The sequence below is a fragment of the Camelus ferus genome, chromosome 17 (assembly GCF_009834535.1).
Source record: "Camelus ferus isolate YT-003-E chromosome 17, BCGSAC_Cfer_1.0, whole genome shotgun sequence".
NCBI classification, from domain to species: Eukaryota; Metazoa; Chordata; class Mammalia; order Artiodactyla; family Camelidae; genus Camelus; species Camelus ferus.
In genome coordinates, this window is record NC_045712.1 from 41,611,364 (window position 1) to 41,639,291 (window position 27,928).

General features: G+C 42.7%; 1 protein-coding gene across 1 annotated transcript in view; it reads right to left on the reverse strand.

Annotated features, from left to right (window-relative positions):
* The window catches only part of CCR8 (C-C motif chemokine receptor 8), a 113,680-nt gene that overhangs the window by 60,269 nt on the left and 25,483 nt on the right, over positions 1–27,928 (reverse strand). The window lies entirely within an intron of this gene.

The window sequence follows — 27,928 nt, forward strand, 5'->3', positions numbered from 1 at the left end:
CACACCCACCACGGCTTGTGGGCTCTGGGCTTCCCAAAAGCAGAAGGAAACTCCAAAGGCAGAGAGAGAGCTTTGACTGAGTCCCAACATATTAACTCTGTGACTTTGGGCAAGGTGTTTTGACACCTCTGAGGCTCAGTTTCCTCATCTGGAGAAGAAGAATAAAAATAGTGCTCACATCCTAGGATTATTATGAGGATTTAGTAAGATTACCTCTACAAAGCTCACAGCAAAGCAAAGCAAGCTCAAGTAAATGTGCCAACTCTTCTGATCCTTTTTTGTTTTTATTGGATTGAACCTTTCCTAGTGAGGAAACTCACACTGTCTTGCCCTTGCTGTCTTGCTTTTTCGGTCCCATAATCACAGAATTATGGGTGATCAGAGATAGCTGGATCCAAACCCACGCTTTGCAGGAAAGGGAAAGGAGGCCCAGAGAGGGTCAGAGGCTAGCCCGAGATCACACAGTGAGTTCATGAAAGAGGGAGATCCTTTGACTCTCAGTCTACTGATTCTTTCCTCTTCTTGATAAAAATATAGACCAATCCCTATGGTGACTATAGTTAACAATATGTGTTGTATATTTGAAAGTTGCTAAGAGAGTAGATTTTAAAAGTTCTCACCACACATAAAATATTGTAACTATGTGAAGTGATGGATGTGTTAACTAACCTTATTGTGATAATCATTTTATACACATATAAAATTATATGTAGAAAACCCTAAAGACTCCATCAAAAACCTGTTAGAACTAATAAATTCAGTAAAGTTGCAGGATACAAAATCAATACACAAAAATCTGTTGTGATTCTTTACAAAATAATAAGCCATCTGGAAGAGAAATTAAGAAAACAATTCCATGAATAGCTGCATCAAAAAGAATACAATACTTAGGAATAAATTTGCCAAGCAGGTAATAGACCTGTGTATTGAAAACTACAAGATGCTAATGAAAGAAATTGAGACAGACACAAATAAATGGAAAGCTATTCCATGCTCATATATTGGAAGAATTAATATTGTTAAAATGTCTGCACTATCTAGGCAATATATAGATTCAAAGTAATCCCTACCAAAGTTCCTTTTCACGAAATAAAACAAACTCCTAGAATTTGTATGGAACCACAAAAGACCCTCAAATAGCCAAAACAATCTTGGAAAAGAGAGACAAAGCTAGAGGCATCACGCTCCCTGACTTTAAACTATATTACAAAGTGATAGTAGTTAAAACACTGTTGAATTGGCATAAAAACAGACACATAGATCAATGCATCAGAATAGAGAGCCCAGAAATAAACTGACATATATGTGGCCAATTAACAAAGAAGCCAAAAATACACAATGGTGTATTTTTGTCTCTTCAATAAATGGTGTTAGGGAAACTGGACAGCTACATGCAAAATAATGAAATTGGACCACTATCTTATACCATGTGCAAAAATTAACTCAAAATGGATGTATGACCTGAAACCATAAAACTCCTAGAAGAAAACAACAAGCAGTATGACTATGTGAAGACCCTGGCAATGATTTTTTGAATCTGACAACAAAAGCAACAAAAACAAAAATAAACAAGTGATGACATCAAACTAAAAAGCTTCTGCACAGCAAAGGGAACCATTAACAAAATGAAAAGTCAACCTACTGACTAGGAGAAAGTAACTGCAAATTATACATCTGATAAGGGGCTAATATCCAAAATACAGAGAAAACTCATACAACTCAATAGCAAACAAGCAAAACCTAAACAATCTAATTTTTAAATGGGCAGAAGATCTGAATAGACACAATTCTAAAGAAGACAAACAGATAGCCAACAGGTACATGAAAAGACGCTTTAACATCATTAATCATCAGGGAAATGCAAACAAAACCCACAAATATTATCTTACACCTATTAGAAAAGGTGTTATCAAAAATACAAGAAGTTATCAAAAGACAAGGTGTTGGCAAGGATGTGGAGAAAAGGGAACCCTTGTGCGTTGGTGGTGGGAATGTAAACTGGTGCAACCTCTTTGGAAAACAGTATAGAAGTTCCTCAAAAAATTAAAACTAGAGCTACCATATGATATAGTGATTCCACTTCTGGCTATTTATCTGAAAATTTTTTTAAACAATAATTCAAGAATACACACACACATATACACATGTTCATTGCAGCATTTACAATAGCCAAGATATGGAAACAACCTAAGTGTCCATTGATGAATGAATGGATAAAGAAATTGTGGTAAATATACACAGTGGAATACTATGCAATCATGAAAAAGAATGAAATCCTATCATTTGTGACACCATAGACAGACCTTGAGGGCATTGTGCGAAGTGGAATATGTCAAGCAGAGAAATACAAACACCATACCATCTCTCTTATATGTGGAATTTAAACAACAACAACAACAACAACAACAACAACAACAAAAATGAAGCTCATAGATTCAGAGAACAGACGTGGTTGCAAGAGGTGGGGTTAAGGAGTGGGAGAAATGGATGAACTTTTTAAATTTTTAAATAAATTGAATTAAAAATTTAAAAAACAAAAATAAAATCACTATGTTGTACACCTTAAACTTATACAATGTCATATGTCAATTATGTCTCAATAAAACTGGGGGAAAAGTACAGATCAGTCCTGCCTCTAAGAACAGAGAACATAGGGAGGTAATGGAAAAACCGCCAAAAGAGGATCTGCAGACAAATGATTTAGGCAGAAAGGAAAGTTCTACCCTCCAGAATGCAGAGTTTCACAGAATCAGTCTGCTCATGGTTGACAGGTGCAGCCTGGGTGGTTCAGCCTTTGACGACAGCTGTTCTGTGACATCAGTATCTCTAATGAAAGATGGTGAACAGACAGGGACCCACCAGCCAAGGGCACCAGAATTCCCAGAGGCAAATGCTATGGGCCGGCCCCAGCAGGACCTGGGTGGGTGGACCAAGCCTTAGGGAAAGAGGCCACTGCAGAGGGAAGGCCACATTCTGCGGCTGCCCTAGTGCTCCGGGAAATGCCGGGTCCCTTCCAAATAATCCTATTCACTTTAGGCTGATTCTGTGCTCATTAAATGACCATCTGAAGGAGAAGACGACTTCCCAGGGATCTTGCCATCAAGAAAGATGGAGAATACATGCTTTTGGTTACTGGGAAGCGCAATCATTCCTTATAATCCACTGCATTTGGCATGCCGATAGGGTCTGGTGGGCTTTTCATCATCCCTCTCCGTGGGACGCTCACTGTCCCTCAGGCCCAGTGGGAGAATTCTCCTCTGGCCTCAAAAGGCTGACAACCACACTGGGGAATTTGGCAACCTAACTCTGAGAGGTCCACCTTGGGTACCACCTGGCCCTTAGACGATGTCCCATTAGTGCCCTCAAAATTGGAGCAATCTGTCTCAACTCAGAAACAAATTTTCTTTCCCACCTGCAACCCACTCTCCCAGCCCATGGGGACCACTTCAGTTTCAACAAGACCTGTAATACTGTTTGCTTAACTTACTGAGTTTGCAACTGCATTCTGGGCTACCCAAGAGCAGTATCATCCAAGAGCAACTGAGAGAAGTCAGTCTCTGCAAATGTGGAAACACCTGGTCTCTCTTCAAGATGCCCTCCATCCACAGGAGGGCCAAGATGTCTTCCTGAGGACATAAGGTGCCATGTCTCTATTTCTGTTATATGAGGCGTGCTGTTAGGCAACAAAGTTCCTCCACAGACACACCCTAGACAGCGCTAGAAACCACAGACACACTCAGCAGAAAAATTACTGTTTTACCCCATGACCCCTCATTTATTTGGGTAGAAACAAAAATAAAATTTCAATTTGCATTTCTCTGACTACAAGGTAAGACTGTTCAGTTTTCAAAGTGCTTGTTCTATACTCTTTATGTCTTTTTCTGATTATCAAAGAGATGCACAGTCTTAGAAAACACCAAAAATAAAGAAATGTATAAAAGTTTTAAATTACACAATATTCCACTTCCTGTAGATAACCACTCTTTGACACTGAGGTAGTTTTCCACCATGTCTTTCTCTGCAGATACGATTTTTTTAATAAAAAGATTTGAGATCCTAAGGGTTTTAGATAGTTGTTTTTTCCACTTAACATTATTGCATAGACACTTTCCCATGTATTAAAGTCAAACATGATTTTTAATGATTGCACAGGAGTCTTTATGTACTTTATCTAGCCAAGCCCCTACTGGTTTACATGGATCTAGAAAGGAAAAATCCAGATTTTTTCCTCCTTCTGTGTAGGGAAAACTCCAATTCTTCCGCACTGTGTTTCCCACCTGTGTGTCTCCTCTACCGCTCACACAGAACATTTCATTTCTGACACCTCTGATCACCCAGTGTGTGGGGAGCTTCCTCCACATCAAACAATTCTCTGTGACACCAGCTGGGTGTCCTACAATCTAACTCCATTCTGACACTATCTGCCTGGAGATCTCTCCCCAGAGATAACATCAGATCCCATGAGTTAAGGACTCAGTTCCTCAAGACTGCTCCCACCCAACATCAGATGCTGATCACAAGTAGTAGGTTCCCAGGTTACCCACAACTCCTGTCTGAGCTGATTACAAACTGGAGATTCCCACGACTCCTTCTTTGGTAGGATTAATTTGCCAGAGCAGCTCAAAGGACTCAGAAAGCATGTCTGTTTACCCGTTTATTAAAGAATGTGATAAAGGACACAGATGAACAGGCAGATGATGGGATACAGATGGTAAGGTTTTTTTCAAAACTGATTCTGCACCAGACTGCTTCTCACCACTCCCACCACTGTCCTCCCTCCAACACATCACCTCCTTTCTCCTTCCTTCCTAGACAACTCCACTCTCCTCCACTGCCCATTCCCTGCACCACCCCCAGGGAGTCCTCTTAATATCCAGTCAGATCATGGCACTTCTCCATTCCCAGACTAGCCAGTGGCTCCCACCTCCCTGAAAATGAACCCAAGCTCTCTACTGGGATCTACGAGACCCTATGTGATCCTGCCCTCACCTCCCGTCCCAAGTCTCGTATCCCAAGACTGGCCTCCCATACTCAATTTCGCCACCCAGGCCTCTTAGCTCTTCCTGAAACAGGCTGAGCTCTTCTCTTCCACAGGCCATCTGCACTTGCTCCTTTCTCTGCCTGGGCCCCCCTTCCCCCCCTTTTTTTTTGGATGTAGGGAGCTCTTTTATCAGAACTATGCATGGCCCAGCCTCCAGCTTCACTCAACCTCTGCTTCAATATCATCTCTGCAGACAGACCTTCACAAATCGCGCCACCTAAAACACAGACCCCACCCCCACCTCATTCCCTACCCCTATTCCTGGCTCTATTTTTTCTTATCCCTTATCTCTTCCTGCCATTATATTACATGTTTGTCTGTTTCTTTTTTCTCTTCCCCATTGCCATGTAAGGACCAGACTCACAGCACCGCAAATGTACCGGACATGTAGTAGGAACAAACATTTACCGACTAAATTAATATATTTCTGTGTGAATTGCCTCCTGGTGTCTTTTGCACATGTTGGTATGTTTGACATTTTAAAATTAATTTTTAAAGACAAACGAACTTATTTATAAAACAGAAACAGACTCATAGACATAGAAAACAAACATATGGTTACCAGGGGAGGAAGTGGGTGGGAAGGGATAAATTGGGAGTCGAGATTTGCAGATACTAACTAATCTATATAAAACAGATAAACAACAAGTTTATACTGTATAGCACAGGGAACCATATTCAATATCTTTTAGTAACCTACGGTGAAGAAGAATATGAGAACGAATGTATGTATGTTCCTATATGACTAAAGTATTGTGCTGTACCCCAGAAAGTGACACAACATTGTAAACTGACTGTACTTCAATAATAATATACTTAAACTTTTTTTAAATAAAATTGATTTTTAAGAGCTGACTGTAGAGGAAATAAAATAATCTTTTGTCTGTCATACATAATAAGTATTTTTCCTGTCATTTTCTATTTTTCTGTTTCATAAAACAGAACTCACAGCTGTTTCTCTTTAAAAGTGACTCTACCTTGTAGTAAATGCAGGTCCCTCCCCAGTTCTGTTGGTTGCTTTTGGTCTTAGTGGGTAACATTATCGAACATTTTCATTTTTACCTATGTGTTCACTAGCACTTTAACAAAACACTGGAAGGGGCTGCCCAGAGGCTGCTAGCCAGGTGCTATTTAATCCTGAAAGTCAGGGACATGACTTAGCTACGACATATTTACTGCAGTCGTTAATGTGAACTGTTCGGAAGGAGCAGAAATGACACTGCATAAACTCCTCATTACTCAAAGCACAGGCAGCTATTCACAGGCTGGGGAAATCACAGGCAGCTGATGCTGATGCCAGTTCTTTGGGTATGTATCACATTCAGTTTGGCTACTCCCTAGAGGCATCCAGGTGTCTTATCTGAAGAGGCATGAACCAGTAAGATGGCCCAGAGCCTTAGAGAAGCGCGGGGTTTTGAAAATGCTTGGTCTAGGGATGACACAATGGCCACAACGAAGAACTGAGATTATGTCTGAAATCTCCTGTGCTTTTACTGGCCAAAGAGGAGGTTTGAAAACACTATGTGCAGACCCTATATATGGCATCAGAACAATCTTAGGAAAATAAGGAGCCCAGGTTATCAAGCTTGGTCTTTCGGGAAGTTCTATTCCACTCACCCTGGTCACCACTGGTCACTCTCAGGCTAAGGGAACACCTGCCCCACAGGCTCCCGCTTTCTTCCAAGTATTACAGATCTGCCAGCCCCTGAGCCTGGCGTCTATGACTTCACAGGGCCTTCAGCAAGGCCAGAAGGACGCCGAGACCATCCTGCCACTCTCTTGTTCATGAAGGTCTACCTTCCCCCTACAGTGAGCCTGGACTCGGAAGCTAGGCATCCCTGCTCTGAGAGTGCCGGTCTTTGGAAATTACTTAATTGCCTTGGGCCTTTTATTCATCATAAAAATGGGGTGGTGATATTCATATTCAGAGGAGAAAATGAGAGATTGCAGTCAAAGCAGCTCCCACTGTGTCTAGCACAAGGCAGGAGCTCAACCCAGGTTCACATCCCTTGTCCTCTGTCTGCTGCCCCAGAGTTTAAGGACGCCTCCTCCCAAGCCCTGCTGGCCTTAATTCCAGTGTCTGGAAACCTGCCCGTGAGCCCTTCAGTTATATTCCCTCTTCATGAGTGGAATGGGGTGAAGGTTCATTAGCTTGAGATCTCACGTGCCCAGGTATCCCAAGTAACTATGGTGATTCCCAAAGTGTCAGAGTGGCATATGCAGATTTGGACCCAACATGGGCCCTAAGTAGAACCTGAACCTTTATATACATTTTCATGAACCCAGTTTTGCTTACCAGAATATGGAGGGTGTAGAGAGTGAGGATGCAAGAAGTGGTCTTCTGTTTTGTAGTTAACACGAGTGAAATATATGCCTCGGAAATATATGACTTCTGTGCTTAGTGACATGCGCTGGGTGATGTCAGCAGCTGCTATTCAGAATGCTATTACCTGCTATTACCTCAGAATTTACTGAGGTAAAATTAATGGAGCAGTGGGGAGGGTATAGTTCAAGCAGTAGAGCGCATGCTCAGCATGTACAAGGTCCTGGGTTCAATTCCCAGTACCTCCATTAAAAAAAATAATTAAATAAATAAGCCTAATTACCTCTCCCCACCCCAAAAAAATTACTGGAGCAAGAAAAAATAGTGATTAACCAATTAAAAAATGGGCAAGGACCTGAATAGACACTGTTCCAAAGAAGACACACAAGTGGCCAACAACATAAAATGGTGCTCAACATCACTAACCATCTGGGAAATGCAAATCAAAACCACAATGAAATATCACTGCACACATGTTACAGTGGTTATTATCGAAAGACAAGAGATAAATGCTGACAAGGATGTGGAGAAAAGGGAACCCTTGTGCAGTGTTGCTGATAAAGTAACTGGGTACAATCATCACGGAAAACAATCGGAGGTTCCTCGAAAAATTAAAACTAGAATTACCATCTGATCCAACAACTCCACTTCTGTGTATGTGTGTAAAGGAAATGAAATCAGTTTCTTGAAGAATTCTGTACCTCCATGTTCACTGCAGCATTATTTACAATAGCCAAGATGTGGAAACAACTCACTGTCCATCAATGGATGAATGGATAAAGAAGATATGGTATATACAGTCTATGGAATATTATTCAACCATAAAAAGGAAGATCCTGACATTTGCAACCATATGGGTGAAGCTTGAGGGCGTTATGCTAAGTGAAGTCAGTCAGACAGAGAAAGACAAATACTGTATGATCTCACTTACATGTGGAATCTAAAAAAGCTGAATTCAGAGAAACTGAGAGTAGAATTGTGTTTACCAGGGCCTGTTGGGGGTAGGAAATGGGGTGATGTTGCTCAAAGGGTACAAGCTTCCTGTTGTAAGATGAGTAAGTTCTGAGGATCTCACATACAGCCTGGTGACCATAGTTAACAATACTGTACTGTATACTTGAACGTTGCTAAGAGAATAGACCTTAAATGTTCTCACCACCCACACAAAAAGGTATTTATGTGAGGTGATGGATGTGTTAACAAATCTAATTGCAGTAATCATTTTGCAATATACACGTATATCATGTCATCATGTCGTACATCTTAAACTTACACAATCTTGTATGTAATTTATATCTCAATAAAGCTAGGGGAAAAAAATTAAAACAGAGACTAAGTTTCCACATTTGGCTGAATAGGAGGCAACCTGAAGCTGGAGAAGTAGCTACAGTTTGCAGTGTGTCGATGCTTGCAAGCTGTATTTAAACACATCTAAAGAAGGGTGCATTTCTTCTGTATTTATGACCGATTTTTTGAGGACAGATCATTTGCATGAATTAAATTTATTTATTAAATCAAAACCCGGAATTTGCTACCTTTTTCCCCTAATAACAGGATGGTAAAGAAGGAAGGCATAAGGCACGTGGTACTTTGGGCTGCCCACCCTGGACTTCCGTGTGCAGAATTCACAAAGCCTCCCACTGCCCACCAGACGGCCCCCTCCCATCTACACACCAGCCACTGAGCTTCTCGGATGACCTGAAGTAACAGAACCCTTATACCAACTATCCCAGGTACGTGCGTACGCGCGCACGCACAAACACACACACACACACCCCTTCCTTGGGGCAAAAAGAGGGGCCAGCTCTGTAGAGGACAGCAGTTGTAGCTTAACAACCCAGAAATGTGTATTTTGTGTCTGCAGAAGAGGAAGAAGGAAGCCCCAGGAGAACTCGGGGGCCGCTGGGAGAAGCCACCAGCCAGTGGAGAAGGTTGGTGACTGCTTGAAAGAGCAGTGATCGTGAAGGCTCAGAAGGGTCCTGATGACGTGTGGGCAAAGGCCCCCAGCTCTCAGGTGGACCCTTCCCCCAAGCAGCCCACCCAGCCCAGGCAGGCCAAGCACACGCCCCCTGGCGTGCGGCCACCCAAAGGCCCTGCTCCTGGGGTGAACCTGACTTCTTTAGTGATGCGCCCTCCCTCCTGTCTCCTTTTCTCTCCTCGTTCCAGAGCATCGCTGTCCCTGTATCCACTCGTCACACTGCGTCCTAGTTTCTATTACCTCCCTGTCTCCCAGGTCCCTCCATCTGTGATCAGAAGAGTGGGGCTTCTGCACTCAGAGGCAGATCCACGCTTGCGTCTCAGCCCAGCACTTCCCAGCCCCAGATGTGGGCTGTTCCCTGGTCAGCAGGCTGTTGTGTTCTTGGAAGGACTGGTGTGTAGATGTGGGAGCTACTTCTGGGCAGAGGTTCCCGGGCCCCGAGATGTGAAAGGCGTGGAGGAGAAGCAGGTGGCGTCAGGCCCCAGCTCTTCCTGGGAACCTCCCAGACCCTTTGAGGAGCAAGATCATCTCCCCAGATCCACACAGAAGCCACCAAGGCTGCAGCTGTTTGGAGCCTCCAAGTGCACCCCTGACAGCTCCCCAGGAGACGTGGATGCTGGGCAGGAGACAGCTGATGTATGACCGACATGGGGGATGCCATCAGAGAGCACAAACTTGTCCCTGACACCTGTAAGCTGCCCCTGTGACTCCAGAAAGTCACAGGGAGATGTCCTCACCCAGGGGACCCCTGGGCCCCAGACAACAGAGGGTTGTGTTCACTGAGTCTCATATGTTTCCTGGGCCACACTAGCCAAGTGACCATGAGTTCATCTCCGAACTTGTCTCAGACTCAGCTGCCTCATGAATGAAATGGTAACAGAGCAGCATTGTGGTTAAACAAGTGGGTTCAAGTCTCAGCTCCTCCACATACTGGCTTTAAAACTTGAAGGAATTCACTGTCTCTCTCTGTGCCTTGGTTTTCTCAGGCGTTAAAATAAACATAACACTAGTACTTAGTGTTAGAGTTTCTGCTACTTTAGGGGGTCACAGAAGCAGATGCTAAGACAGGAAGGGATTAGACGCAAGAGTGATGTGTTAGGGAAAATGCCTGTGAGGGAGGTGGGGGAGACATGGGGGACTGGGAGAGCCTTCGGAGATGCAGGTGTGTCTCCTGAGCTGGAGAGAGGGAAGGACAGTTTTGGCAAAGCCACTGGGGTGTCATGGAGCCAAAGTCACTACCAGAGGAATCCCGGGAGGTGGACCTGCCCTGTGTTCCTGCCACACTCATCACTGGAGGGGGCACCACACAGAGCACGGCGGTCAATTCATGTCGTAAGAATTTAAGAACTGCTTGATTCTGATGAAGGTGCTTAAAACAGAGCTGGATTGAATCACCACAAATGTCCCCAACTTCCAGCCCTCTGGGACCCTTTCCTTCTTCCCACTATCCTGTGCTCCCTCTACTGAAATGGCCCCCCTGGTTTCATTCTTTTTTCTTTCTTCTTTTATCTTTTTCCTTTTCTCTTTAAAGTCCCTTCCCAGTTCTGCCCTTCAGACACAAGCCCCAGCCAGAAACGCTGCAGAGGGTCAGGGGAGAGGAATGGCAGGAAGGGCTCGGAGGGTCCTGATGGGAAGAGGGAAGGCTTGGACAGGCTGCCCCGCGCCCCTTCCTCCCCTTAGACACAGTGTGGTCCAGGCGGAGGCTGCCCCCAGAACGGCAGCCACACCCCCACACGGAGCACTGGCACCTGGATTACTTCCCTTAGGGAGAAAATCAGCACCCAGCCCTCACCTGCCAGTCCTTCAGCCGAGAAGGGAGGGAAGCTGGGTGCCTTCAGTCCCCTCGCTCCTCCTCCCGGCAGGATGAAGTTCTATTTTAGTTCCTACTGCCTGTTGTTAGTCACCAGTGCGATGGGGTGACATTTGTCTCCATTGTCAGGGGGAAGCTGAGGAAGCCAATACTTCTCCTTTGGGCTGGAAGTTGCAAAACCCTTCCTCAATCCCCGGCATGTTAAATCCTGCTTCTGTTTTCACAGCTAGGGGCAAAATCCAAATAGTATCTTTCTAAAACTAGACGAAAGAAGCCATGACTTAGCCTGAAATGAGTCCAAGACCCTCGGAGGAGAGGACTGAGAAGGGCTGTTCCAGCAGGGGCACCTCTGTAATGGACGGCTTTCAGTCTGCAGGACAAGCTGACACCCTCCTTCGTGTTTCTAATTCAAGGAACCCAGCTGGGGTGGAGTAGTCTGGGACTGATGCATACACAAAGAGTGGCATCACCCCACTTCAGGAAATGCCAGCGTCTTAGTACAAACCGACTCTAAGAAGGGAACTACCATTTGCGTGTCTGCTACACAGAGGCTCTAAAGTACGTACTGGTGGCGAGGCTGTCTGCAGCCCTCCACAGCCACTGGCCTGATCAGTACTCACCACAGGGCAGCCCCCAAAGTCTAAGAAATCACACACAGTGTCCTTCCAAGTCAGAGTCACACCATCGTGCAGGTTGTTACCTGCCAGAGGCTAAGAAACAGGGTTTGGGGTAGAACATCAGGTTGACAAAGTCAAGTGTGTGATCTGTGATCTTTCTCTGAGCTGCTTTCCCTCTTGACCTGTTCCTGCCCCAGCCCTCCAGGCAGGGAGCCTTTCTGGCTGAGCTGACCTGAAACACACCCTGGGTGTGCGCTGCTGCTGTCAGTGGAGGAGGGGGACAGTGAGCAGCAGAGAGACGAGCAAGAACCCAGGTTCTCACAAGGAGGGGGAAGTTCAGGCAGGGTGGCTCCTTGGAACCTGCTGGCTGACCCGCCTGCCACCCAGAACTGACTGTGACAGAATTTTATTTCCATCTTTATAAAGGATCTCCCATTTTGTGGATGGAGATTGTTTCCCTTAAAAGCTGTCCTTACAGACACCACCTGGAGAGGCCCAAGAGTTAAGGGTAACTCTAGGGTTAACCTAGCGCACGCTCTGCCTGAGGGCTTTAAAGGTCAGTATCCTTGTGAACCGGCCCCTCCTCAAAACCCAGCCACCGGCCAGTTGCCTTTAACCACAACTCTTCTTTCTAAGGCCATGTCTGAAAGGCTATACGGTACAGCAGTGGCAAGTGAGGGCTCCAGAGAGACACAGCCTGGTGCAAATCCCAGCTTTTCACCCACCAGCTGTGAGATACGGGGCAAGGTCTTAACACCTTTGGACTCCGTTTCTTCCTCTATAATGAGAACGACGCTAATAGCTCACCTCATAATTAACTGAATTAAAAAATTAAATGAATTCATATCTGTGAAGTTCTTAGACCCGGACCTGGCCCAGAGCCAATGCTCCATGAATATTATTAGTTGTGGAGGTGGTGGCGGTGATCATTATGGGATGTGTCCCAGTAGCAGAAAGCGGTCAGGCTGGGAATTGAAGCCACACTCTTCAAGCCACACTCCACAAGCCACACTCTTTCCAGGAAGCTGTATTTAATTTGGGAACTTCCATTCCTTAAAGTTCACAACTAAACCTTAGGCACTCAAAAGAAATCCTCTCTCGTGTTGTTAGCGTGTAACTAGAGGTTTTTAAGTCATGGTAACCTTCCTTTTCAGCCCACTGGTTGGTGTTGCCCGGGCCTCACCTGGGCTGAAAGCACTCAGCTGTCTCCTCCTCAGACAAGAATTAATGTTCTACCCACGGAAATAGGAAGAGAATGTCAGAGGAACTCAGGGAAAATGCACTTCAAATTTTTTCACCTTCAAATTCTGAAAAAGTTAAATGAACCGTTTGAAGCAGCCTAGAAACTGACTGCTGGAATATTTAACTAGATTAAGTTAGAAGTAAGAAAATTTCTTTCATCTTTCCCCCCCAACTTTTTATTTTGAAAAATTTCAAAGCTAGGAAGTTAAATGGGTACTACAATAAACATCATACGACCTTTATCTGGATTCACCAGTTTTAACCACCTGCCACATCTGTCCAATCTCTACGGAGACAGAGGAGAGAGTGAAAGAGGCACCTATCGGATGCCCAAGTCAGGTGCCAACTGTCCATTTTTCTAAGTCAAAAAGCCAGTGTTTTCCCTATTGCCTGTGTGTACTCTTTATATCTTAAGACTATACTAAGACTAGTAACCATAAATTTGGCAAATATTTTTGTTCCATTTTCTGTTTTCACTTTTTTTTTGTTGTTTATCATAAATGTTAACATCCAAACTCTTAATTTTCAGTTCGATAAATCGGTTAATTACTTCCTTTGTGAGTTCTTTTATGTCAGAAAGTCAGGAAGGACCTTGATGTACTCTAAGCTGTCCAGAACTTGGAGGGACCCCAATGGGGAATCCATCATATTCCACACCTCTGGCCCCAGAGATCGGAGTAAACAGCTGCTCCGAGATGGCAAAGTAAGAGTCAATTCCAGGACATAGTGGGAACTGCTGGGAAGCAGGTACTCCCTCTCTTCCTCTGCTGGGGAGCCTCAGCTGGTGGGATGGCAATCTGGACAGGTTCATCACTGTCTTGCTACCATTAGGGAAGAATCTGCTAGACAATCAGGCCAACACAAAGAAAAGCAGAACCAAAAGATGATGAAAAGAGAGACACTGCTGATGACTTAGCTTTAGAATCTGGATCCCATCACACCCAAACTTTTGGCCTTTTCATTACATAAGCCAGTAAATTCCCTTTTTTATTTACTTCAGTTAGATTTAGGTTTTCATCACTTGCAACTTAAAGAATTGAGCAATAAAGATCAAGGGGTGTAATCTCACCCTGAGATCGCTCTTACAGAGACTAGGACTCTCCCACCACCTCTGCCTCAAAGACCTCTGTCCAAGCTATACACACACTCTCCCTAGAGGGACTCTGCCATTGTCCAGTTCAGCGTGGCTCCCGGATGGTCTCTGGATGATCGCTACTTGGCGGGGGACCAAGAAGGACAGCAAGACAGAGGATGACAGGATAGAAGGATTGGAAGAGTAAAGAAGCCCATTTCTCCTACCCACACCTTGGTCTGGTCTCAGCCTGGGACTCAGTGTGGTGGCTCTGCATCCAAATATGTCAGTCTTCAAACAGCTGTTTCTTCTATAACCTGAATAAATTTCTTAACCTGTATTGTTTCAGCATTCTCAAGAGTAAACGGGGCCAACAGTACCTACTTCTGAGAGAACATCGTGAACATTAAATGAGATAAATTATGTTACGTGAAAGCATGCTTTAGCCTTAGTCTTAGAGTTCTCAGAGAGACAGAATCAAATAGGAGATACAGATATACAGATATATAGCTAGATTAGTTTTTATATATATGAGAAAGAGATTTATTTTAAGGAAATGGTTCATGTGATTGTAGGAGCTAGCAAGTCTGAAATCTGCTGTGTCTAGAGACAAAATTCCCTCTTCCTTGGGGGACCTCAGAATTCTCACTTAAGGACTTCAATTGATTGGATGAGGCCCACCCACATTATGGAGAGTGATCTTCTTTAAGCAAAGCCTATTGATTTGAAAGTTAATAACATTTTAAAATGAAACAACTTCACAGCAACACCTAGACAGGTGTTTGACCAAACAACTGGATACTGTAGCCTAGCCAAGTTGACATATAAAATTAACTATCATGGAACCTAATACAACATATATATTCCAATATAGGTTAGTTGATTTTAAGTGCATTCAGTTTATCCCAACAAACTCAGCAGCAGTCTTAGGGGTTGCTTTGAAGTTTAGTTTAATCATTATTTGGTAATTAACAACACAGCACTTTACAGTTGGTAGAGTGCTTTATTATATGGGGTGCCTTTGCAGAAGACTGGGTGCCTGGGGTGTGGCAGGAAGGATTACTGGCCTCATTTTATAGACGAAAACCGCGAGTTCTAGCAAGAGGCAAGCCCATAAAGAACTCACTATAGTCTCCAGTGGGAAGTGCTCTGACAGAGGTGGACGCAGGGTTGCACAGAACCCCCCGTGTTCTTGCTTTGCTTGCTTCGGCTTCAGTAAAGAAGCTTGGATGTTTGATGTCCATCCAACTCCCTTTATTATCTGTCTCTTGGACTATTTTAATAATTACCTCGAATCTAAAGATTACTTAATTAATTTTCGTTTTCCTACCAGATAAGGAGTACCCTTTGTCCTTTATTATGGGGCCCTTGAGATGGCCCAGGTGGTCTCCAAAGCCCAGAATTTTAAACTCCTTCCTGCCTGCAGGTCCCTTATCTGACCTGCTAGCCACTAAAGCAGGGGTCACAGACCCAAATGCCAACAAAGGCCAGGTAAGCGACTTATGGGAGTGAGGAAATTGGGGGGAGAAGGGGGCTGGGTCTTCAGTAAACTGGAGTAGGCGTGTCCCATCATAAGGAAGCAGCTGCCACTCATCTGTGGGACCCAGCGATTTTTTTCAGGATTGCATTTCCAAAAATTTTAGTATCTGGAAACAGGGATTTTTTTTTTTTTTTTAGCAAGAAATATCCTGATTTGAATTGGCAGCCGATTCAAATTATTTTTTTAAAATACTGGGAGGGCCAAATAAAACACATCTTCAGATAATCAATCCTGCCCAGTGGTTAAAAGAGAAAATAAAACCTGCCTTCCCATGACTAGCTTGGCACAGATGCTATGTGTCCACTCACAAATGAGGGAGGCAAGAATGACTACGTTTGCCTATTTCTTGAGTGCAAGACAAGAGAAGGATCTCGCCTGGGAAATCTGGAAGCAGAGAAAATGGGGAGCTGGCTTCCCAACATTTCTACCAGCCTCTCCACGGCAGAGCTTGCTTAACTGTGTTCTACTCCCCTGAACAACTTTAAACGTCAAGTTGTTCTCACGTATTAGTCACTTTTCTCCTAGCTGGTGGAACCTCGCCCAGGAAGGTGCAGCTCAAGTCCTTCCAACCAAGAGTCTTTGCATCTAGAAGCAAGGATGCTTCACCCAGGCAGCCACACTAACCCAGGCGAGGAGGGGCGAGCACCAACCCTGCGGGGGGCGGGGGTGCCACGGGGTGTGTTCTTCTCACTTCTCAGCTGAAGACACCCACTTGCTGCTGGGGTCTCAGTAGATATACGGCCCTTGGCAGGAAGCAGAACCACTCCCTCCCTCAGCTCCTTTTCAAAGAAATGTAACCCATATTCTTCAAGACAGAGGACATTGCCCTGCAGTATCACTGAGTTTTCTGGCCAGTAAGTCCTAAGGTCAACAGCTTTTCCATTTGTTTTGCTCATTTCTCTCCACTACAGGTTCTGTGATCCTCACACACCCATTACTTGCATGCCATGGAGTCACACTCCCTGCCTGGAGAGAGAAGAGAACTCTGAGAACGCAGTTGTCCACCTCTCATCCCTCGACATCCCCGCCTCTCAGAGTGCTGGGCCCTATCACCAAATCCTAGACCAGAGTTCCCTGTTTCAACAGGCATGTGTTTTACATAATCATTCGCATGGATCCCACGTAGCCTGGACGCAGAGCTAGTGAAAGACCCTGCCTTCAGTGAATTCACTGTCTACTGGGGGAAACTGACATAAAAGATGAGTTTCCATCTGGATGACCCTTAGCCCTCCAACTGGAGGGGGATCGGGGAACCTGGAGTGGGGAAGAGGTTCCTGCCAGACAACACCAAGGGAAATTAACAGAGGGGATTTGTAAGGTAAATCAAGTGGGTGTAGCAAACAGAAACTCTTCTAGCATAAAGTCAAAAAATTATACTAGCCTGGGAGATTATCAAGTATGTATGAATCTTTTTGAGTAGTGACAGAAGATCAGTCTAAGCAGTGAGATGTCCGAGTTTTAAAGAAGAAAGGTAGAATGCCGAAAAGGAAAGCCTTCCTCCCCTCCTCCTTCAATATGTAAAGCCTCTCCCTGCCCCCACTTCCCAATGGTCTAGGGAAGGGGAGGGGAGAAAGGAGCTGTGATGAAACTAGTCAAAGTCTGTGCAATTTCCAAAGATGGAAAAGGAGTCTGAAGGCTAGCAATTTCCAGGTAAAGAATCATAACCCAGGTAAAGAGGGAATCTAGGTACTTTGGGGACTCCAGGCTTTAACCTTTCTAACGCTGAAACAAGCCCTGCCCTCCCACCCCCATACCCCGTGGTGTTAGTGGAGACCAAATGGGAGCCTGGACTTCCACTCCCACCAGGAAGTAACGAGGCCCCCTCCCACCTCCCCAACACTGGGGTGGTGTCCATGGAGGCCAACCGGAGAGCCAGGACTTTGACCTCTGCCTGGTGATGAGGCCACTCACTCCCCACTGTGTCAGTGGAGGTCACCTGGGGAGCAGTAACGAGGCACTCCCATCTCTTCTACTCCTTCTGGACAAAGAGGTATCAGTGGAGGCTGGGTGGGAGCAGAAACCCCATCAACACTCATCAGAACCAAGGAGTTTCCCTCCTCAGGTGTCAACAAGAGGGACACCTGGGCTTCTACCTTCACCAGCAATAATGAGGCAACACCACCCCTTCTCTTGTTTGAGGGGTGTCAAAGGAAGTCAGCCAAAATAGAAGGTTTCTGTAAGATCCAGAGTCTTATAACAGAGTACCCAAACCCTCCAGGTTTCAATTAAAAACCATTCATCTCACCAAAAACCGGGAAAATCTCAACTGAACAAAAAGAGTATTGATGGATGCCAACACCAAGATGCCAAAGAGGTCAGAATTATTAGATGATGGTTCAAAGCAACCATCACAAAAATGCTACAAGAAGCAATTACAAATGTACTTGAAACCAAAGGAAAAATAGAAAGCCTCAGCAAGCAAATATCAAGTCTCAGTAAATATATAAAAGTTGTAAAGAAGATCTAAGTGGAAATTTTTGAATTGAAAAATACATTAACCAAAACAAAAACTCAGTAGGTGAGCTAAACAGAAAAATGGAAGGGACAAAGGGAAAGAATCAGTGAACTTGAAGATTAAACAACAAAGAGAAAATAAACTGGAAAAAAAAAAAAAAAGAGTCCCAGGGACATTCAAGTTATAATAAGAGATCTAACATTCACGTCTTCTTCCCCAAAAGGAAAGAAGAAAGGGGACAAATATGAAAAAGTACTTGAAGAAATAATGGCTGAAAGCTTTCCAAATTTGGCACAAGATACAAACCTATAGATTTAAGAAGCTGAGTAATAAAAACCGACAACATAACGCCATTTGCAGCAACATGGATGCTCCTGGAGAATGTCATTCTAAGTGAAGTAAGCCAGAAAGAGAAAGAAAAATACCATATGAGATCGCTCATGTGTGGAATCTAAAAAACAAAAACAAACAAACAAACAAACAAACAAACAAACAAACAGAAAAACAAAGTGTAAATACAGGACAGAAATAGACTCATAGACATAGAATACAGACTTGTGGTTGCCAGGGGGGTGGAGGGTGGGAAGGGATAGACTGGGATTTCAAAATTGTAGAATAGATAGACGAGATTATACTATATAGCACAGGGAAGTATACACAAAATCTTATGGTAGCTCACAGAGAAAATAATGGGACAATGAGTGTGTATATGCCCATGTATGACTGAAAAATTGTGCTGACACTGGAATTTGACACAACATTGTAAAATGATTATAAATCAATAAAAAATGTTGTTAAAAAAAAAAGAAGCTGAGTAAACCCCAAATGGGAGACACCAAAGAAATTCACACCAACACATGATAGTCAAACACATGATAGCCAAACAAAACTAAAGACAAAGAAAACAATCTTGAAAGCAGCAAAAGAGAGCTAGAGCTGACAACTTACTGATGAGAAAAAGAATTCAAATGCCCATGGATCTCTCATCAGAAACCAAAGAGCAGAAGGAAAGTGCTGAAAGACTCTGGACCCAGAATCCTACACCCACTGAAAATATCCTTCAGAAATGAAGAGGAAATCAAGACATTGTCAAGTGAAGATAACCTGAGAGACTACGCTGCCTGCAGACCTACCCTAAAGAATGACTAAAGGAGGTTCCCTAAAGAGAAAAGAAGCAATGAAAGAAAAAACTTGGGAACATCAAGATGGAAGGAAAAATATACTAAGCAAAAATTGGGGTCAATATATTTTCCTTATCTTCTCGAGTTTTCTGAATTATGTTTGATAACTGAAACAAAAATTGTAACACTGCCTCATGTGGTTCTCAATGTTTGTAGAAGAAATATTTAAGACAATTACATTAGAAACCGGGAAGGGTAAGGGATGTAAAGAGAGGCAAAGTTTCTACACTTCAAACTGGTAAATGTCAACACTGGTAGACTGATACCTTAGATGTATCAGGTGACCCCTAAAGCAGCCACTGAAGAAGCTTTACCAAAGGATAACCTCAAAAGCACTATGAATAAATCAAAATTAATTTCTATAAAGTGTTCAAGTAACCAATTTCCACAGGAAGATAGTGAACAGAAAACAGAAACAAAGGAGAAAGAAAACAAGATAAAATTGCAGACCTAAGTCCTGACCTATCAATAATTATATTAAACGAAAATGGTCTAAAAACATGAATTAAAACACAAAGACTGGCAGAGAGGATTTTAAAACTTGACTAAATTATATGCTGTCTACAAGAAACTCACTTCAAATATAACCTAAGTCTCACACCTTCTACAAAGCTTAACTCAAAATAGATCACAAACTTAAATGTAAAACATGAAACCATAAAGCTTTTAGGAAAAAAAGCCTAGGATAATATTTTCAGGATCTAGGGCTAAGCAAAGAGTTCTCAAATTTGACACCAAAAATACAACCCATGAAACGAAAAATCAATCCTACACATTGGACATCATCAAAATTTTAAATTTTGCCCTGTGAAAGACACTGTTAAGGATAAACCAGTCTACACAGTGGTAGAAAATATTTGCAAACAGCATATCCAGCAAAGGATTAGTATCAATAATATGTTTTTTAAGCTCTAAAAACTTAACACTAAAAAAGTAAAGAATCCAATCAGAAAATGGGCAGAACACATGAACAGACATTTCACCAAAGACAAACAGAGGACAAATAAGCACATGAAAAGATGTTCCATACTGTTAGCCAATAGGAAAAATACAAATAAAAGCCACCGTGAGGTGCTACTATATATCTATCAGAATGGCTAAAATAAAAAACGGAGACACCAAATGCTGGCAAGGATGTGGAGAAACTGGAACACCCGTGCATTTCTGGTGGGTACATTCTAAAAAACAGTTTGCAATTTCTTTAAAAACTAAATATGCAACTACCATATGGCCCAGTAATTGTACTCTTGTGAATTTATCCCAGAGAAATGAAAACTTATGTTACAAAATATCTGTATACAAACGTTTACAGCAGATGTATTAGTGATCACCAAAAACTGGAAACAACCCAGGTGTCTTTCAACAGAGGAATGGTTAAACCAACTGTGGTACCTCAATACCACGGAATACTACTCAGCAATAAAATGAACGAACTACTGATACATGCAACAACCTGGATGAATTCCCAGAGAACTACGCTGAGTGAAAAAAAAAAAAATTCAGTACCAAAAGGTCACATACTCTATGATTCCACCATATACCAACATTCTGGAAATGACAAAATTATAGTAACGGGTAACAGATTAGTGGTTTCTGGGGTTAAGGAAGAGGTGTGGCTCGTAAAAGGCAACATCAGGGATCCTTGCAGTGATGAAAATACTTTGTATCCTGTCTCCTTGGCTGTTGCCGTTTGGGGAAATCCGGTAAAGGGTAATGATCTCTCTGCATCATTTTTTATAACTGCCTGTGAATCAACTGTTACCTCCAAATAAAAACTTCAATTAAAAATACTAAAAAAGGAAACTGACAGGAAAAAAATTGTGAAACATTAATTTTTAAAAATGTCTCTTGATACCACTTCCCCCTTCTGTACCACAACCCCATTTCCCTGTTCTCCTTCACAGAAAAACTCTTAAAAAAAAAAATAGTTTTCTTCTCTGCTTATTGACTTCAATTCCTCTCTCTCCATTTTTTTTTGAAATGAACTCCAATCAAATTTTTGCCCCCATGGTTTCACCAAAATAGCCCTGGCCGAGGTCATTTACAACATTGCTAATCTCCATGGTCAAGGCTCAGCCTTACCTTCACCTACAAACAGCATTTGGCACAACTGAGGAGCTCTCTGCTCCTGGACACACTCTTCTGCCTTGCTTCCAGAACTCTTCATTCTTTTGGTTTTTCTCTTCTCTCACTGGATGCACTTTCTCCATTTCCATTTCTGGCTCTTTGTCACCACAATCTACTAATGTTTTAGCATTCCAGGGCTCTGTCCTCAATCTTTCCATAGTCTATCTCTATTCACTCCCTAGATGCTCATCCAGCCTCATGGATGTAAATATTATCCATCTACTGATGACTCTGTTATTTATGGTCTCAGCCTGGATGTTTCTCCCAAACTGCAGGTTTGTATGTCCAGTTGTTCCCCTAATATCCCCCTCTGTTGGTACATTAATAAATATCTCAAAATATGGTGAATAAAACTGACCTCCTGACTTGCACTCAAAACCAGCTCCTTCTCAATATTCCCCATCTTGGCTTAAGGCATCTCGAGCCTTCTAGTCGCCCCACCCCCAAGCTTGGAGCATCCTAGACTCGTCTCTTCCTGTCACTCCTCCCATTTAATCCATCAGTAAATCTTTCTCATTGTACCATCAAACTATGCCAAGAATCCAACACTGTATCCTGACCCTTAGCCATAACGGCTGAGAGCCACAAAGGATTTGGTGTGAACTCAGTCGGCCTCCCTCCTCCCTGTGGGTAACTGGGCTGCCTCCTATAGGCAGGGGTCTGCCTGAATCCCAGCCCCCAGTCTGTGACTTGCTTCCTGCTCCAAGGTCCTCGGAGGCTTTGGTGTACTTGCATCAAGATCTGCCTCCTCCTACCTTCTCCATCTCTGTTCTTCGGGCTTCAGAGCTGGTGCAGGAAATGCATGTGACCCAACCTGGGCCAATGATTCAGAAAAGGGTCCTGTCTTCCCACAGGAGTTTACTCAGCTGACAGCACTACATCTAGAGAGGCCTGTGGCCATATGTGCCACAATTTAGGAAGAGGTGGCCTGGGAATGAAGGCGATTTAGAAGAAAGCAGGGCCAAGGAATGGAGAGACAAATTCCTGATGGAGTGTTGGAATTCCTGGATCCAGCTGCACCTGAAGCCAGGCTTCAGTTATGTGAGCAATTAATTCTTTCCCATCCCTACAGTTTGAATTTAGTTTCTATCCCTTGCAACCAAGGGTTCTAACTAATTCACTCTCTCCCCGTCTCTCGCTCTAAAAATTTGTCTAGGCATTTTCAATGACTGATAGAACCAGGTTGTTTGCCCTGGGCCATCAGCACAACACATGTTGCAGCTGGAAAAATTCATAATATCAAGAGGTCCAGGTTATACAGATTCAGCACCCATTTCCAAAATCTGCATGCTGTTATTTCTTAAATAGGTTATTCATTTATTCAGCAAATATTTTTTAAAAACCTACTGTGTGCCACATACTCCTCTAGGTGCTGAGGATACATCACTGAAAAAAAGCAAGCAAAACTCCTTGCATTCATACAACTTATACTCTAATAATAATATAATCAGAAATTGATTTACTATATTACAAGCAGAGCTGATCTTCATCAGGCATGTGCTAGCAAGTCAGAGCAGTTGAAATATGCCCCCTAGCTTCCCTGGCCCTTCCCAGAAACACCATCTCCCGCACCATCTTCCTATGATCCAGTGACCACAGGGTTAATGCCCTGCCCAGGAGGTGTCTCTAGGATCTATGCCCAATTCCACTCCCTATACTTATGGTATGGGTTGTTCAATATTTTGGCTATCACTCCTGCTAAGAAAATGCTCAGTGCTATGAAAAAGAAAAATGGAGCAAGACAATGGGGTAAGCGCTGCAATTTTTTAATAGGATGGTCGGAGTGAGTTGCGTTGAGAATGTGGCATTTGAGTAGAGACCTGAAAGAAGGAAGGGAAAGAGCCATGCAGTTATATGGGAGGGAAGTCAGAGGAAGAGCCAAGAGGGGCGGAGTAGGAGATGAGATCACAGAGGTGATGGGGTTCCAGGTCCCACTGGACTCGTAGGTCATTGAAAGGACTTGGAAATTTACTCTTCTGAATGCAGTAGGCGTCCTCAGAGGGTGCTCAGCAAAGCCAGGACATGATGGTATAGATACGGATATGGATATAGATATGGATAACTTCAATGCGATGGAATTTATATACCACACAGCTCACTCACTTAAAGTGTGTACCTCATCGCTGTAGACTATATTCACAGAGTTGTGCCAACATCGCCAGAGTCAATTTTAGAACCTCTTCATCACCTCAGAAAGAAACTCCTTCCCCTTTTGATAGCACTTCCCAACCTTCTCACCAACCTCCATGCCAGGCCTAAGTGACCACTAACCCACTTTCTGTCTCTGTATATTTGGCTGTTCTGGAGAGTTCATATAAATGGGATCATATAATCTGTGTTCTTTTGCAACTGGCTTCTTTCACGCAGCCATGTTTTCAAGGTTTACCCACGTTGTAGCACACAGCACCAGTGCTTCATTCCTTCTTAGGACCAAATAATTTTCCATTCTGTGGATATACTACATTTTATCTGTTCATCAGTGAATGGGCTTTTGGGTTGTTTCCACTTTCTGACTATCATGAATAATGCTGCTATGAACATTCATACACAAATTTTTATTTGAACATGTATTTTCATTTCTCTTGTGTATATGCCTAGGAATGCAATTGCTGGGTCAGATGGTAACTTTATGTCTAATTTTTTAATGCAACTGCCAGACTGTTTTCCAAAAGTGGCTGCACTGTTTTACACACCCACGAGCAATGTTTGAGGGTTATTCCTCCTCATTCTCGCTAACACATATTATCTTATTTTTATTCTGTTCATCACAGAACAGATGGGTGTGAAGTGTTATCATGCTGTGGTTTCGATTTGCATTTCCCTGATGACTAATGATGTTGATTATCTTTTCATGTGCTTAGTGGCCATTTGCACGTCTCCTCTGGAGAAATGTCTATTTAGATCCTTTGTCTATTTTTTAATTAGGTTATTTGTCTTTTTATTATTGAGTTGTAAGCATTCTTGCTATTTGTTTTTCTTTTTTTAATGGAGGTACTGGGCATTGAACCCAGCACCTTGTGTATGCTAAGCATGCACTCTACCACTGAGTTATACCTCTACCACCTAAGCATTCTTTATACATCCCAGATTTGCAAATATTTTCCCCCATTCTGTGGGTTCTTTTTGCTTTCCTGATAGTGTCTTTTGAAGCACAAAAGTTTCTTTTTTTTTTATTAAGTCCTAGTGATCAACCTTTTTCCTTTGTTGCTTATGCTTTTGGTGTCATAGCAAAGAATCCATTGCCACATCCAAGGTCATGAAGATGTACACGTAGGTTTTCTTTTAAGAGTTTATAATTGTGGCTTTTATATTTAGGTCTTTGATCCATTTTGACTTATTTTCATACATGATGTGAGATAGGAGACCCAGCTTCATCCTTTTACTTGTGGCTATCTGGTTGTCTCAACATCATTTGTTGAAAAGACTATTCCATCCCCATTGAATGGTCTTGGGACCCTTGTCAAAATTCAAGTAACTAGAGAAACATGGGTTTACTTATGAACTCACAATTCTATCCCATTGATCTCTATGTCTGTCCTTATGCCAGTACCACATTGTCTTGCCTTGTGCAGTAAGTTTTTGGAATTGGAAAGTGTGAGTCTTCCAACTTTTTCTTCTTTTTCAAGATTGTTTTGGCTACTTAAGGTTTCTTGAGCTTCCATATGAATTTTAGGATCAGCTTGTCAATTTCTATAAAGAAGCCAGCTGGGATTCTGATAGGGACTGTATTAAATCTATAGATCAATTTGGGGAGTACTGCTATCTTAACAATACTCTGTCTTCTGACCTATGAACATGGGATCCTTTCCCATTTTTGTAGGTCTTCTTTAATTTCTTTCAACAATGTTTTGTAGTTTTCAGAATATGTTTTAGATTTCCTTTGTTAAATCTATTCACTAAGCATTTACTTGTCTTGAATCTATCATGAATAAAACTGTTTAATTTCATTTTTGGATTATTAATTGCAAGTGTATAGAAATACAATTGATTTTTACATATTGATCTCATATCCTGCAACCTTGCTGAACTCATTAATTAGTTCTAATAGTTTTTTTTCAGAATTTCTTAGGATTTTCTATATATAAGATCATGACATCCACTAGCAGGGTGTATGTATCTTTTTTAATTAAATCTTATTTTGTGGTTGATTTTATTTCTTTGATAACTATGTAAGTTTAAAAAGCTAAAGCTCCACACATTCTTAGAAACAATGAACAGTACATATATGTAAATTTTAAAAACATGTGCAGTATATTGTGTCTATGTATTTACATACAATATACTGTATATGTGCATTCTGATTGTAACAATTCTACCTAATAAAACTGAAAAATGGAAAGACAAGATCATGACATCCACAAATAGGGACAGTTTTATTTCTTCCTTTCCAATCTTAATGCCTTTTATTTCACTTTCTTGCCTGATTTATCTTTTAACAAGTGCCTCTGGCTGCCTTGTCGAGAATACACCAAATCAGGGTCAAGAGTGGATGGAGTTAAGAGTCCAGGTGAGAAAGGGCTGTGCCTTGGACCAGGTGGTAGCAGAAGGAAGGTCACAAAGCAGCTCAGGGTGTTTCTCTTTTGTTCTTCTCTTCTTTATCTCTTTTTTGTCCTACTGACCATCTTGGTGATTTTTTTTTTTTTTTGTCTCAACCAACAGCAAAGGCAGTACCAACTTTCTTAAAATCCTCTTGTGTTTGAAAAAAAAAAATCTGCATGAAGGAAGCAGATACCAGACAGGAGACTAGAGAGACCCAAATCCTACGTGTCCCATTTCTGCAAGAACAGACTATGCAAGACCGACTGGACTGAAGGTCTATTTTTATGAGAAGAGAAAAGAGAAGTATTCATCAGTAGGTCTCAGAAATGCTGCAACCCTCAGCAAGCAGCTAAAGATAACCCAGGCCAGGAACTCTGTGCCAAGACTTGGGGGGCCCTCAGTGCTCTGGGTACACAAGCTCATTCAGGCTTCTCCAGTGATTGACCATCCCAAGATGCCACCAAGTTCATCTTGGGGAAGTTCGCTTAACCAGCCTTCCCCAGGAGCTTACTTCTCCCTGAAAGTAGCAACACAGGAAACCTCCCCAAAAGTCCCCCTCACCCAAACCCTCCAAGCCAGACATGATCTCTCCCTCTTGGGAAGCAGGACCCTGGAGTTTTCATCTGGGCTGGACCTAACGTAAGACCAGGGAGGTACTTAGGGCACTTGCACAACTCTGAGACTAAGGGCCTCCTTAAATTGTGCACCATAGGGCCCTTGCGCACCTTTCCCTAGTGCCAGCTATGGTTCTAATCCCAGGTCTGCCACTGACAAACTATGTGGACAGAGACAAATCCCTTGTCCTCTCCGGGCCTCAGTTTACTCATCTGAGAAATCAAAGTGCTGGACTTAGATCAGTGTTTCTGTACAATGCCCACAAACCCAAACAGATCCTTAACGTTCAGATCCACAAAACCCTTTCCAAATGTCCTCATTTCTTAAAATCTATAAGCCAGTAAAAAAAGAAAAACTGCCCTATAAGAGTTTAATATGTGACTACAGAATGGAGCAGATGTGTTCAGGGTCCCTCCATATGACCCAATCTTCTTAGAGAAACTGCTTCATCTTATCTCCAGCCTGCAGGGCCCTCCCCGGGAACTGTTGTAATTCTGCTCCCCACTCTGACCGAAGGCGATTGGCCCAGACCTCAGACCCAAGGTAAACCAATCTAGATTGAGACAGGCAGATTAGTCCTCTCAAAGCTTGGGCATTGTAGAGATTCTGCAGCCAAGAACGGTGTGCAGTCCAGTGGAGGAGCTAGACAAACTGAGCCTAGGGGCCCCTGGGCCCACACGCAAGCAGAGCAAGCTACTGAAAAGGAAGAGGAGGAAGCAGAGAGAAGCAGCGACGAGTAAGTCCTGTGGCTCATGAGAAATGAGAAACAGCTTGGCTCTTGAGAGATGCAGAGTGCTCTCATGTTTTACTTCCCTGTTCTGGCACCAACATGAGGCATGAACTATCCTTGCATTCTTTTTTTTTTTAAATTTATAATCATTTTACAATGTTCTGTCAAATTCCAGTGTAGAGCACAATTTTTCAGTTATACATGAACATATATATATATTCATTGTCACATTTTTTCTCTGTGAGTTACCATAAGATCTTGTGTATATTTCCCTGTGCTATACAGTATAATCTTGTTTATCTATTCTACAATTTTGAAATCCCGTCTATCCCTTCCCACTCTCCGCCCCCTTGGCAACTACAAGTTTGTATTCTATGTCTATGAGTCTGTTTCTGTTTTGTGTTTATGCTTTGTTTGTTTGTTTGTTTGTTTGTTTTAGATTCCACATATGAGCGATCTCATATGGTATTTTTCTTTCTCTTTCTGGCTTACTTCAATTAGAATGACATTCTCCAGGAGCATCCATGTTGCTGCAAATGGCGTTATGTTGTCGGTTTTTATGGCTGAGTAGTATTCCATTGTATAAATATACCACCTCTTCTTTATCCAGTCACCTGTTGATGGACATTTAGGCTGTTTCCAATTTTTGGCTATTGTA